This window comes from Patiria miniata, unplaced genomic scaffold (assembly GCF_015706575.1).
Source record: "Patiria miniata isolate m_02_andy unplaced genomic scaffold, ASM1570657v1 HiC_scaffold_6, whole genome shotgun sequence".
Classification (NCBI taxonomy): Eukaryota; Metazoa; Echinodermata; class Asteroidea; order Valvatida; family Asterinidae; genus Patiria; species Patiria miniata.
In genome coordinates, this window is record NW_024037073.1 from 22,431,455 (window position 1) to 22,447,124 (window position 15,670).

Below are 15,670 nucleotides of genomic sequence, written 5' to 3' on the forward strand. Positions count from 1 at the left end.
GGTTGGAAATTTTAGATTTTAGATTTTATTTATTTTTGGGTAAATTGAAACTTCATAATTAATATCGTAACATTTAAAAATTGTGAAATTACACTTAGTCCAATGGTATGGACTACTGACTCGGAATCTGAAGGTTGTGGGTTCAATTCCAGGGTGGGAATTTTAGATTTTAAAATTTTATTACTTTTTGGGTAAATTAAAACATTATAGTTAATTTCGTAACCTTTAATAAGCGTGAAATTAGGCTTAGTCCAATGGTATGGATTACTGACTTGAAATCTGAAGGTTGTGGGTTCAAATCCAGGGTGGAAATTTTAGATTTTAAAATTTTATGTCTTTTTGGGTAAATTTAAATTTGATAGTTAATTTTGTAACCACAAAAAAGTGTGAAATTATGCTTAGCCCAATGGTATGGACTGCTGACTCTAAATCTGAAGGTTACGGGTTCAAATCTGGGGGGGGGGGGTGGAGTTTTGTTTTATAAAATTTTATGTCTTTTTGGGTAAATTTAAACTTGATAGTTAATTTCGTAACCACTAAAAAGTGTGAAATTATGCTTAGTCCAATGGTACGGACGGCTGACTTGAAATCTGAAGGTTGTGGGTTCAAATCCAGGGGTGGAGTTTTGTTTTTGAAATTTTATGTCTTTTTGGGTAAATTTAAACTTGATAGTTAATTTCGTAACCACTAAAAAGTGTGAAATTATGCTTAGTCCAATGGTATGGACTGCTGACTCTAAATCTGAAGGTTGTGGGTTCAATTCCAGGGTGGGAATTTAAGATTTTAAAATTTTATTACTTTTTTGGGTAAATTAAATCATTATAGTTAATTTCGTAACCTTTAAAAATTGTGAAATTATGCTTTGTCCAATGGTATGGACTGCTGACTCTAAATCTGAAGGTTGCGGGTTCAAATCCAGGTTGGAAATTTTAGATTTTAGATTTCATTTATTTTTGGGTAAATTGAAACTTCATAGTTAATTTCGTAACATTTAAAAATCGTGAAATTACACTTAGTCCAATGGTATGGACTACTGACTCGAAATCTGAAGGTTGTGGGTTCAATTCCAGGGTGGGAATTTTAGATTTTAAATTTGTATTACTTTTTGGGGTAAATTAAAACATTATAGTTAATTTCGTAACCTTTAAAAATTGTGAAATTACACTTAGTCCAATTGTATGGACTACTGACTCTAAATCTGAAGGTTGTCGGTTCAAATCCAGGGTGGAAATTTTAGATTTTAAAATTTTATGTCTTTTGGGTAAATTTAAATTTATTAGTTAATTTCGTACCCACAAAAAAGTGTGAAATTATGCTTAGTCAAATGGTATGGACTGCTGACTCTAAATCTGAAGGTTGCGGGTTCAAATCCAGGTTGGAAATTTTAGATTTTATTTATTTTTGGGTAAATTGAAACTTCATAGTTAATTTCGTAACATTTAAAAATTGTGAAATTACACTTAGTCCAATGGTATGGACTACTGACTCGAAATCTGAAGGTTGTGGGTTCAATTCCAGGGTGGGAATTTTAGATTTTAAAATTTTATGTCTTTTTGGGTAAATTTAAATTTTATAGTTAATTTCGTAACGACAAAAAAGTGTGAAATTATGCTTAGTCCAATGGTATGGACTGCTGACTCTAAATCTGAAGGTTGCGGGTTCAAATTCAGGTTGGAAATTTTAGATTTTATTTATTTTTGGGTAAATTGAAACTTCATAGTTAATTTCGTAACATTTAAAATTGTGAAATCAACTTAGTCCAATGGTATGGACTACTGACTCGAAATCTGAAGGTTGTGGGTTCAATTCCAGGGTGGGAATTTTAGATTTTAAAATTTTATTACTTTTTGGGGTAAATTAAAACATTATAGTTAATTTCGTAACCTTTAAAAAGTGTGAAATTAGGCTTAGTCCAATGGTATGGATTACTGACTCGAAATCTGAAGGTTGTGGGTTCAAATCCAGGGTGGAAATTTTAGATTTTAAAATTTTATGTCTTTTTGGGTAAATTTAAATTTGATAGTTAATTTTGTAACCACAAAAAAGTGTGAAATTATGCTTAGCCCAATGGTATGGACTGCTGACTCTAAATCTGAAGGTTACGGGTTCAAATCTGGGGGGGGGGGTGGAGTTTTGTTTTATAAAATTTTATGTCTTTTGGGGTAAATTTAAACTTGATAGTTAATTTCGTAACCACTAAAAAGTGTGAAATTATGCTTAGTCCAATGGTACGGACGGCTGACTTGAAATCTGAAGGTTGTGGGTTCAAATCCAGGGGTGGAGTTTTGGTTTTTGAAATTTTATGTCTTTTTGGGTAAATTTAAACTTGATAGTTAATTTCGTAACCACTAAAAAGTGTGAAATTATGCTTAGTCCAATGGTATGGACTGCTGACTCTAAATCTGAAGGTTGTGGGTTCAATTCCAGGGTGGGAATTTAAGATTTTAAAATTTTATTACTTTTTTGGGTAAATTAAATCATTATAGTTAATTTCGTAACCTTTAAAAATTGTGAAATTATGCTTTGTCCAATGGTATGGACTGCTGACTCTAAATCTGAAGGTTGCGGGTTCAAATCCAGGTTGGAAATTTTAGATTTTAGATTTCATTTATTTTTGGGTAAATTGAAACTTCATAGTTAATTTCGTAACATTTAAAAATCGTGAAATTACACTTAGTCCAATGGTATGGACTACTGACTCGAAATCTGAAGGTTGTGGGTTCAATTCCAGGGTGGGAATTTTAGATTTTAAAATTGTATTACTTTTTGGGTAAATTAAAACATTATAGTTAATTTCGTAACCTTTAAAAATTGTGAAATTACACTTAGTCCAATTGTATGGACTACTGACTCTAAATCTGAAGGTTGTCGGTTCAAATCCAGGGTGGAAATTTTAGATTTTAAAATTTTATGTCTTTTGGGGTAAATTTAAATTTATTAGTTAATTTCGTACCCACAAAAAAGTGTGAAATTATGCTTAGTCAAATGGTATGGACTGCTGACTCTAAATCTGAAGGTTGCGGGTTCAAATCCAGGTTGGAAATTTTAGATTTTATTTATTTTTGGGTAAATTGAAACTTCATAGTTAATTTCGTAACATTTAAAATTGTGAAATTACACTTAGTCCAATGGTATGGACTACTGACTCGAAATCTGAAGGTTGTGGGTTCAATTCCAGGGTGGGAATTTTAGATTTTAAAATTTTATGTCTTTTTGGGTAAATTTAAATTTTATAGTTAATTTCGTAACGACAAAAAAGTGTGAAATTATGCTTAGTCCAATGGTATGGACTGCTGACTCTAAATCTGAAGGTTGCGGGTTCAAATTCAGGTTGGAAATTTTAGATTTTATTTATTTTTGGGTAAATTGAAACTTCATAGTTAATTTCGTAACATTTAAAAATTGTGAAATCAACTTAGTCCAATGGTATGGACTACTGACTCGAAATCTGAAGGTTGTGGGTTCAATTCCAGGGTGGGAATTTTAGATTTTAAATTTTATGTCTTTTTGGGTAAATTTAAATTTTATAGTTAATTTCGTAACGACAAAAAAGTGTGAAATTAGGCTTAGTCCAATGGTATGGATTACTGACTCGAAATCTGAAGGTTGTGGGTTCAAATCCAGGGTGGAAATTTTAGATTTTAAATTTTATGTCTTTTTGGGTAAATTTAAATTTGATAGTTAATTTTGTAACCACAAAAAAGTGTGAAATTATGCTTAGCCCAATGGTATGGACTGCTGACTCTAAATCTGAAGGTTACGGGTTCAAATCTGGGGGGGGGGGTGGAGTTTTGTTTTATAAAATTTTATGTCTTTTTGGGTAAATTTAAACTTGATAGTTAATTTCGTAACCACTAAAAAGTGTGAAATTATGCTTAGTCCAATGGTACGGACGGCTGACTTGAAATCTGAAGGTTGTGGGTTCAAATCCAGGGGTGGAGTTTTGGTTTTTGAAATTTTATGTCTTTTTGGGTAAATTTAAACTTGATAGTTAATTTCGTAACCACTAAAAAGTGTGAAATTATGCTTAGTCCAATGGTATGGACTGCTGACTCTAAATCTGAAGGTTGTGGGTTCAATTCCAGGGTGGGAATTTAAGATTTTAAAATTTTATTACTTTTTTGGGTAAATTAAATCATTATAGTTAATTTCGTAACCTTTAAAAATTGTGAAATTATGCTTTGGCCAATGGTATGGACTGCTGACTCTAAATCTGAAGGTTGCGGGTTCAAATCCAGGTTGGAAATTTTAGATTTTAGATTTCATTTATTTTTGGGTAAATTGAAACTTCATAGTTAATTTCGTAACATTTAAAATCGTGAAATTACACTTAGTCCAATGGTATGGACTACTGACTCGAAATCTGAAGGTTGTGGGTTCAATTCCAGGGTGGGAATTTTAGATTTCAAGATTTTATTACTTTTAAGGTCAATTGAAACTTCATAGTTAATTTCGTAACCACTAAAAAGTGTGAAATTATGCTTAGTCCAATGGTATGGACTGCTGAGTCTAAATCTGAAGGATGAGGGTACAAATCCAGGGTGGAAATTTGAGATTTTAAAATTTTATGTCTTTTGGGGTAAATTTAAACTTCATAGTTAATATCGTAACACTTAAAAATTGTGAAATTACACTTAGTACAATGGTATGGACTACTGACTTGAAATCTGAAGGTTGTGGGTTCAATTCCAGGGTGGAAATTTTAGATTTTAAAACTTTATGTCTTTTGGGGTAAATTGAAACTTCATAGTTAATTTCGTAACCACTAAAAAGTGTGAAATTATGCTTAGTCCAATGGTATGGACTGCAGACTCTAAATCTGAAGGTTGTGGGTTCAAATCCAGGTTGGAAATTTTAGATTTTAGATTTTATTTATTTTTGGGTAAATTGAAACTTCATAATTAATATCGTAACATTTAAAAATTGTGAAATTACACTTAGTCCAATGGTATGGACTACTGACTCGGAATCTGAAGGTTGTGGGTTCAATTCCAGGGTGGGAATTTTAGATTTTAAAATTTTATTACTTTTTGGGGTAAATTAAAACATTATAGTTAATTTCGTAACCTTTAATAAGTGTGAAATTAGGCTTAGTCCAATGGTATGGATTACTGACTTGAAATCTGAAGGTTGTGGGTTCAAATCCAGGGTGGAAATTTTAGATTTTAAAATTTTATGTCTTTTGGGTAAATTTAAATTTGATAGTTAATTTTGTAACCACAAAAAAGTGTGAAATTATGCTTAGCCCAATGGTATGGACTGCTGACTCTAAATCTGAAGGTTACGGGTTCAAATCTGGGGGGGGGGGTGGAGTTTTGTTTTATAAAATTTATGTCTTTTTGGGTAAATTTAAACTTGATAGTTAATTTCGTAACCACTAAAAAGTGTGAAATTATGCTTAGTCCAATGGTACGGACGGCTGACTTGAAATCTGAAGGTTGTGGGTTCAAATCCAGGGGTGGAGTTTTGGTTTTTGAAATTTTATGTCTTTTTGGGTAAATTTAAACTTGATAGTTAATTTCGTAACCACTAAAAAGTGTGAAATTATGCTTAGTCCAATGGTATGGACTGCTGACTCTAAATCTGAAGGTTGTGGGTTCAATTCCAGGGTGGGAATTTAAGATTTTAAAATTTTATTACTTTTTTGGGTAAATTAAATCATTATAGTTAATTTCGTAACCTTTAAAAATTGTGAAATTATGCTTTGTCCAATGGTATGGACTGCTGACTCTAAATCTGAAGGTTGCGGGTTCAAATCCAGGTTGGAAATTTTAGATTTTAGATTTCATTTATTTTTGGGTAAATTGAAACTTCATAGTTAATTTCGTAACATTTAAAAATCGTGAAATTACACTTAGTCCAATGGTATGGACTACTGACTCGAAATCTGAAGGTTGTGGGTTCAATTCCAGGGTGGGAATTTTAGATTTTAAAATTGTATTACTTTTGGGGTAAATTAAAACATTATAGTTAATTTCGTAACCTTTAAAAATTGTGAAATTACACTTAGTCCAATTGTATGGACTACTGACTCTAAATCTGAAGGTTGTCGGTTCAAATCCAGGGTGGAAATTTTAGATTTTAAAATTTTATGTCTTTTGGGTAAATTTAAATTTATTAGTTAATTTCGTACCCACAAAAAAGTGTGAAATTATGCTTAGTCAAATGGTATGGACTGCTGACTCTAAATCTGAAGGTTGCGGGTTCAAATCCAGGTTGGAAATTTTAGATTTTATTTATTTTTGGGTAAATTGAAACTTCATAGTTAATTTCGTAACATTTAAAAATTGTGAAATTACACTTAGTCCAATGGTATGGACTACTGACTCGAAATCTGAAGGTTGTGGGTTCAATTCCAGGGTGGGAATTTTAGATTTTAAAATTTTATGTCTTTTTGGGTAAATTTAAATTTTATAGTTAATTTCGTAACGACAAAAAAGTGTGAAATTATGCTTAGTCCAATGGTATGGACTGCTGACTCTAAATCTGAAGGTTGCGGGTTCAAATTCAGGTTGGAAATTTTAGATTTTATTTATTTTTGGGTAAATTGAAACTTCATAGTTAATTTCGTAACATTTAAAAATTGTGAAATCAACTTAGTCCAATGGTATGGACTACTGACTCGAAATCTGAAGGTTGTGGGTTCAATTCCAGGGTGGGAATTTTAGATTTTAAATTTTATTACTTTTTGGGTAAATTAAAACATTATAGTTAATTTCGTAACCTTTAAAAAGTGTGAAATTAGGCTTAGTCCAATGGTATGGATTACTGACTCGAAATCTGAAGGTTGTGGGTTCAAATCCAGGGTGGAAATTTTAGATTTTAAAATTTATGTCTTTTTGGGTAAATTTAAATTTGATAGTTAATTTTGTAACCACAAAAAAGTGTGAAATTATGCTTAGCCAATGGTATGGACTGCTGACTCTAAATCTGAAGGTTACGGGTTCAAATCTGGGGGGGGGGGGGGGGGTGGAGTTTTGTTTTAAAATTTTATGTCTTTTTGGGTAAATTTAACTTGATAGTTAATTTCGTAACCACTAAAAAGTGTGAAATTATGCTTAGTCCAATGGTACGGACGGCTGACTTGAAATCTGAAGGTTGTGGGTTCAAATCCAGGGGTGGAGTTTTGGTTTTTGAAATTTTATGTCTTTTTGGGTAAATTTAAACTTGATAGTTAATTTCGTAACCACTAAAAAGTGTGAAATTATGCTTAGTCCAATGGTATGGACTGCTGACTCTAAATCTGAAGGTTGTGGGTTCAATTCCAGGGTGGGAATTTAAGATTTTAAATTTTATTACTTTTTGGGTAAATTAAATCATTATAGTTAATTTCGTAAGCTTTAAAAATTGTGAAATTATGCTTTGTCCAATGGTATGGACTGCTGACTCTAAATCTGAAGGTTGCGGGTTCAAATCCAGGTTGGAAATTTTAGATTTTAGATTTCATTTATTTTTGGGTAAATTGAAACTTCATAGTTAATTTCGTAACATTTAAAAATCGTGAAATTACACTTAGTCCAATGGTATGGACTACTGACTCGAAATCTGAAGGTTGTGGGTTCAATTCCAGGGTGGGAATTTTAGATTTTAAAATTGTATTACTTTTGGGGTAAATTAAAAATTATAGTTAATTTCGTAACCTTTAAAAATTGTGAAATTACACTTAGTCCAATTGTATGGACTACTGACTCTAAATCTGAAGGTTGTCGGTTCAAATCCAGGGTGGAAATTTTAGATTTTAAAATTTTATGTCTTTTGGGGTAAATTTAAATTTATTAGTTAATTTCGTACCCACAAAAAAGTGTGAAATTATGCTTAGTCAAATGGTATGGACTGCTGACTCTAAATCTGAAGGTTGCGGGTTCAAATCCAGGTTGGAAATTTTAGATTTTATTTATTTTTGGGTAAATTGAAACTTCATAGTTAATTTCGTAACATTTAAAAATTGTGAAATTACACTTAGTCCAATGGTATGGACTACTGACTCGAAATCTGAAGGTTGTGGGTTCAATTCCAGGGTGGGAATTTTAGATTTTAAAATTTTATGTCTTTTTGGGTAAATTTAAATTTTATAGTTAATTTCGTAACGACAAAAAAGTGTGAAATTATGCTTAGTCCAATGGTATGGACTGCTGACTCTAAATCTGAAGGTTGCGGGTTCAAATTCAGGTTGGAAATTTTAGATTTTATTTATTTTGGGTAAATTGAAACTTCATAGTTAATTTCATAACATTTAAAAATTGTGAAATCAACTTAGTCCAATGGTATGGACTGCTGAGTCTAAATCTGAAGGACGAGGGTACAAATCCAGGGTGGAAATTTTAGATTTTAAAATTTTATGTCTTTTTGGGTAAATTTAAATTGATAGTTAATTTTGTAACCACAAAAAAAAGTGTGAAATTATGCTTAGCCCAATGGTATGGACTGCTGACTCTAAATCTGAAGGTTATGGGTTCAAATCTGGGGGGGGGGGAGTGGAGTTTTGTTTTATAAAATTTTATTTCTTTTGGGGTAAATTTAATTTTCATAGTTAATTTCGTAACCACTAAAAAGTGTGAAATTATGCTTAGTCCAATGGTATGGCATGCCCACTCTAAATCTGAAGATTGCGGGTTCAAATCCAGGTTGGAAACATTAGATTTTACATTTTATTTATTGAATTGAATTGAAACTTCATAGTTAATTTCGTAACATTTAAAAATTGTGAAATTACACTTAGTCTAATGGTATGGACTACTGACTCGAAATCTGAGGGTTGTGGGTTCAATTCCAGGGTGGAAATTTTAGATTTCAAGATTTTATGTCTTTTAAGGTCAATTGAAACTTCATAGTTAATTTCGTAACCACTAAAAAGTGTGAAATTATGCTTAGTCCAATGGTATGGACTGCCGAATCTAAATCTGAAGGTTGCGGGTTCAAATCCAGGTTGGAAATTATAGATTTTAGATTTTATTTATTTTTGGGTAAATTGAAACTTCATAGTTAATTTCGTAACATTTAAAAATTGTGAAATTACACTTAGTCCAATGGTATGGACTACTGACTCGAAATCTGAAGGTTGTGGGTTCAATTCCAGAGTGGGAATTTTAGATTTAAACATTTTATTACTTTTTTGGGTAAATTTAAACTTGATAGTTAATTTTGTAACCACTCAAAAGTGTGAAATTATGCTTAGTCCAATGGTATGGACTGCTGAATCTAAATCTGAAGGATGAGGGTACAAATCCAGGGTGGAAATTTTAGATTTTAAAATTTATGTCTTTTTGGGTAAATTTAAACTTTATAGTTAATTTCGTAACCACTTAAAAGTGTGAAATTATGCTTAGTCCAATGGTATGGACTGCCGACTCTAAATCTGAAGATTGCGGGTTCAAATCCAGGTTGGAAATTTTAGATTTTAGATTTTATTTATTTTTGGGTAAATTGAAACTTCATAGTTAATTTCGTAACATTTAAAAATTGTGAAATTACACTTAGTCCTATGGTATGGACTACTGACTCGAAATCTGAAGGTTGTGGGTTCAATTCCAGGGTGGAAATTTTAGATTTTAAAACTTTATGTCTTTTGGGGTAAATTGAAACTTCATAGTTAATTTCGTAACCACTAAAAAGTGTGAAATTATGCTTAGTCCAATGGTATGGACTGCAGACTCTAAATCTGAAGGTTGTGGGTTCAAATCCAGGTTGGAAATTTTAGATTTTAGATTTTATTTATTTTGGGTAAATTGAAACTTCATAGTTAATATCGTAACATTTAAAAATTGTGAAATTACACTTAGTCCAATGGTATGGATTACTGACTCGAAATCTGAAGGTTGTGGGTTCAAATCCAGGGTGGAAATTTTAGATTTTAAAATTTTATGTCTTTTTGGGTAAATTTAAATTTGATAGTTAATTTTGTAACCACAAAAAAGTGTGTAATTATGCTTAGCCCAATGGTATGGACTGCTGACTCTAAATCTGAAGGATGAGGGTACAAATCCAGGGTGGAAATTTGAGATTTTAAAATTTTATGTCTTTTGGGGTAAATTTAAACTTCATAGTTAATATCGTAACACTTAAAAATTGTGAAATTACACTTAGTACAATGGTATGGACTACTGACTTGAAATCTGAAGGTTGTGGGTTCAATTCCAGGGTGGAAATTTTAGATTTTAAAACTTTATGTCTTTTGGGGTAAATTGAAACTTCATAGTTAATTTCGTAACCACTAAAAAGTGTGAAATTATGCTTAGTCCAATGGTATGGACTGCAGACTCTAAATCTGAAGGTTGTGGGTTCAAATCCAGGTTGGAAATTTTAGATTTTAGATTTTATTTATTTTGGGTAAATTGAAACTTCATAGTTAATATCGTAACATTTAAAAATTGTGAAATTACACTTAGTCCAATGGTATGGACTACTGACTCGGAATCTGAAGGTTGTGGGTTCAATTCCAGGGTGGGAATTTTAGATTTTAAAATTTTATTACTTTTTGGGGTAAATTAAAACATTATAGTTAATTTCGTAACCTTTAAAAAGTGTGAAATTAGGCTTAGTCCAATGGTATGGATTACTGACTCGAAATCTGAAGGTTGTGGGTTCAAATCCAGGGTGGAAATTTTAGATTTTAAAATTTATGTCTTTTGGGTAAATTTAATTTGATAGTTAATTTTGTAACCACAAAAAGTGTGAAATTATGCTTAGCCCAATGGTATGGACTGCTGACTCTAAATCTGAAGGTTACGGGTTCAAATCTGGGGGGGGGGGTGGAGTTTTGTTTTATAAAATTTATGTCTTTTGGGTAAATTTAAACTTGATAGTTAATTTCGTAACCACTAAAAAGTGTGAAATTATGCTTAGTCCAATGGTATGGACGGCTGACTGAAATCTGAAGGTTGTGGGTTCAAATCCAGGGTGGAGTTTTGGTTTTTGAAATTTTATGTCTTTTTGGGTAAATTTAAACTTGATAGTTAATTTCGTAACCACTAAAAAGTGTGAAATTATGCTTAGTCCAATGGTATGGACTGCTGACTCTAAATCTGAAGGTTGTGGGTTCAATTCCAGGGTGGGAATTTTAGATTTAAAATTTTATTACTTTTTGGGTAAATTAAATCATTATAGTTAATTTCGTAACCTTTAAAATTGTGAAATTATGCTTTGTCCAATGGTATGGACTGCTGACTCTAAATCTGAAGGTTGCGGGTTCAAATCCAGGTTGGAAATTTTAGATTTTAGATTTCATTTATTTTTGGGTAAATTGAAACTTCATAGTTAATTTCGTAACATTTAAAAATCGTGAAATTACACTTAGTCCAATGGTATGGACTACTGACTCGAAATCTGAAGGTTGTGGGTTCAATTCCAGGGTGGGAATTTTAGATTTTAAAATTGTATTACTTTTTGGGTAAATTAAAACATTATAGTTAATTTCGTAACCTTTAAAAATTGTGAAATTACACTTAGTCCAATTGTATGGACTACTGACTCTAAATCTGAAGGTTGTCGGTTCAAATCCAGGGTGGAAATTTTAGATTTTAAAATTTTATGTCTTTTGGGGTAAATTTAAATTATTAGTTAATTTCGTACCCACAAAAAAGTGTGAAATTATGCTTAGTCAAATGGTATGGACTGCTGATTCTAAATCTGAAGGTTGCGGGTTCAAATCCAGGGTGGAAATTTTAGATTTTAAAATTGGATTCTTTTTGGGTAAATTAAAATTGATAGTTAATTTTGTAACCACTAAAAAAGTGTGAAATTATGCTTAGTCCAATGGTACGGACGGCTGACTTGATATCTGAAGGTTGTGGGTTCAAATCCAGGGTGGGAATTTTAGATTTTAAATTGGATTTCTTTTTGGGTAAATTTAAATTTTATAGTTAATTTTGTAACCACAAAAAAGTGTGAAATTATGCTTAGTCCAATGGTATGGACTGCTCACTCTAATTCTGAAGGACGAGGGTACAAATCCAGGGTGGAAATTTTAGATTTCAAATTTTATGTCTTTTTGGGTAAATTTAAATTTGATAGTTAATTTTGTAACCACAAAAAAAGTGTGAAATTATGCTTAGCCCAATGGTATGGACTGCTGACTCTCAATCTGAAGGTTATGGGTTCAATCTGGGGGGGGGGAGTGGAGTTTTGTTTTATAAAATTTTATGTCTTTTGGGGTAAATTTAAATTTTCATAGTTAATTTCGTAACCACTAAAAAGTGTGAAATTATGCTTAGTCCAATGGTATGGCATGCCCACTCTAAATCTGAAGATTGCGGGTTCAAATCCAGGTTGAAACATTAGATTTTACATTTTATTTATGAATTGAATTGAAACTTCATAGTTAATTTCGTAACATTTAAAAATTGTGAAATTACACTTAGTCTAATGGTATGGACTACTGACTCGAAATCTGAGGTTGTGGGTTCAATTCCAGGGTGGAAATTTTAGATTTCAAGATTTTATGTCTTTTAAGGTCAATTGAAACTTCATAGTTAATTTCGTAACCACTAAAAAGTGTGAAATTATGCTTAGTCCAATGGTATGGACTGCCGAATCTAAATCTGAAGGTTGCGGGTTCAAATCCAGGTTGGAAATTATAGATTTTAGATTTTATTTATTTTTGGGTAAATTGAAACTTCATAGTTAATTTCGTAACATTTAAAAAATTGTGAAATTACACTTAGTCCAATGGTATGGACTACTGACTCGAAATCTGAAGGTTGTGGGTTCAATTCAGAGTGAGAATTTTAGATTTAAACATTTTATTACTTTTTTGGGTAAATTTAAACTTGATAGTTAATTTGTAACCACTCAAAAGTGTGAAATTATGCTTAGTCCAATGGTATGGACTGCTGACTCTAAATCTGAAGGATGAGGTACAAATCCAGGGTGGAAATTTTAGATTTTAAAATTTATGTCTTTTTGGGTAAATTTAAACTTTATAGTTAATTTCGTAACCACTTAAAAGTGTGAAATTATGCTTAGTCCAATGGTATGGACTGCCGAATCTAAATCTGAAGATTGCGGGTTCAAATCCAGGTTGGAAATTTTAGATTTTAGATTTTATTTATTTTTGGGTAAATTGAAACTTCATAGTTAATTTCGTAACATTTAAAAATTGTGAAATTACACTTAGTCCTATGGTATGGACTACTGACTCGAAATCTGAAGGTTGTGGGTTCAATTCCAGGGTGGATATTTTAGATTTCAAGATTTATTACTTTTAAGGTAAATTGAAACTTCATAGTTAATTTCGTAACCACTAAAAAGTGTGAAATTATGCTTAGTCCAATGGTATGGACTGCTGAGTCTAAATCTGAAGGATGAGGGTTCAAATCCAGGGTGGAAATTTGAGATTTTAAAATTTTATGTCTTTTGGGGTAAATTTTAACTTCATAGTTAATATCGTAACACTTAAAAATTGTGAAATTACACTTAGTACAATGGTATGGACTACTGACTTGAAATCTGAAGGTTGTGGGTTCAATTCCAGGTGGGAATTTTAGATTTTAAAACTTTATGTCTTTTGGGGTAAATTGAAATTCATAGTTAATTTCGTAACCACTAAAAAGTGTGAAATTATGCTTAGTCCAATGGTATGGACTGCAGACTCTAAATCTGAAGGTTGTGGGTTCAAATCCAGGTTGGAAATTTTAGATTTTAGATTTTATTTATTTTTGGGTAAATTGAAACTTCATAGTTAATTTCGTAACATTTAAAAAATTGTGAAATTACACTTAGTCCAATGGTATGGACTACTGACTCGGAATCTGAAGGTTGTGGGTTCAATTCCAGGGTGGGAATTTTAGATTTTAAAATTTTATTACTTTTGGGGTAAATTAAAAATTATAGTTAATTTCGTAACCTTTAAAAAGTGTGAAATTAGGCTTAGTCCAATGGTATGGACTACTGACTCGAAATCTGAAGGTTGTGGTTCAAATCCAGGGTGGAAATTTTAGATTTTAAAATTTTATGTCTTTTTGGGTAAATTTAAATTTGATAGTTAATTTTGTAACCACAAAAAAGTGTGAAATTATGCTTAGCCCAATGGTATGGACTGCTGACTCTAAATCTGAAGGTTACGGGTTCAAATCTGGGGGGGGGGTGGAGTTTTGTTTTATAAAATTTTATGTCTTTTTGGGTAAATTTAAACTTGATAGTTAATTTTAACCACTAAAAAGTGTGAAATTATGCTTAGTCCAATGGTACGGAGGCTGACTTGAAATCTGAAGGTTGTGGGTTCAAATCCAGGGTGGAGTTTTGGTTTTGAAATTTTATGTCTTTTTGGGTAAATTTAAACTTGATAGTTAATTTCGTAACCACTAAAAAGTGTGAAATTATGCTTAGTCCAATGGTATGGACTGCTGACTCTAAATCTGAAGGTTGTGGGTTCAATTCCAGGTGGGAATTTTAGATTTTAAAATTTTATTACTTTTTTGGGTAAATTAAATCATTATAGTTAATTTCGTAACCTTTAAAAATTGTGAAATTATGCTTTGTCCAATGGTATGGACTGCTGACTCTAAATCTGAAGGTTGCGGGTTCAAATCCAGGTTGGAAATTTTAGATTTTAGATTTCATTTATTTTTGGGTAAATTGAAACTTCATAGTTAATTTCGTAACATTTAAAAATCGTGAAATTACACTTAGTCCAATGGTATGGACTACTGACTCGAAATCTGAAGGTTGTGGGTTCAATTCCAGGGTGGGAATTTTAGATTTTAAAATTGTATTACTTTTTGGGGTAAATTAAAACATTATAGTTAATTTCGTAACCTTTAAAAATTGTGAAATTACACTTAGTCCAATTGTATGGACTACTGACTCTAAATCTGAAGGTTGTCGGTTCAAATCCAGGGTGGAAATTTTAGATTTTAAAATTTTATGTCTTTTGGGGTAAATTTAAATTTATTAGTTAATTTCGTACCCACAAAAAAGTGTGAAATTATGCTTAGTCAAATGGTATGGACTGCTGACTCTAAATCTGAAGGTTGCGGGTTCAAATCCAGGTTGGAAATTTTAGATTTTATTTATTTTTGGGTAAATTGAAACTTCATAGTTAATTTCGTAACATTTAAAAATTGTGAAATTACACTTAGTCCAATGGTATGGACTACTGACTCGAAATCTGAAGGTTGTGGGTTCAATTCCAGGGTGGGAATTTTAGATTTTAAAATTTTATGTCTTTTTGGGTAAATTTAAATTTTATAGTTAATTTCGTAACGACAAAAAAGTGTGAAATTATGCTTAGTCCAATGGTATGGACTGCTGACTCTAAATCTGAAGGTTGCGGGTTCAAATTCAGGTTGGAAATTTTAGATTTTATTTATTTTTGGGTAAATTGAAACTTCATAGTTAATTTCGTAACATTAAAAATTGTGAAATCAACTTAGTCCAATGGTATGGACTACTGACTCGAAATCTGAAGGTTGTGGGTTCAATTCCAGGGTGGGAATTTTAGATTTTAAAATTTTATTACTTTTTTGGGTAAATTAAAACATTATAGTTAATTTCGTAACCTTTAAAAAGTGTGAAATTATGCTTAGTCCAATGGTATGGATTACTGACTCGAAATCTGAAGGTTGTGGGTTCAAATCCAGGGTGGAAATTTTAGATTTTAGATTTTATTTATTTTGGGGTAAATTTAAATTTTATAGTTAATTTCATAACCACTAAAAAGTGTGAAATTATGCTT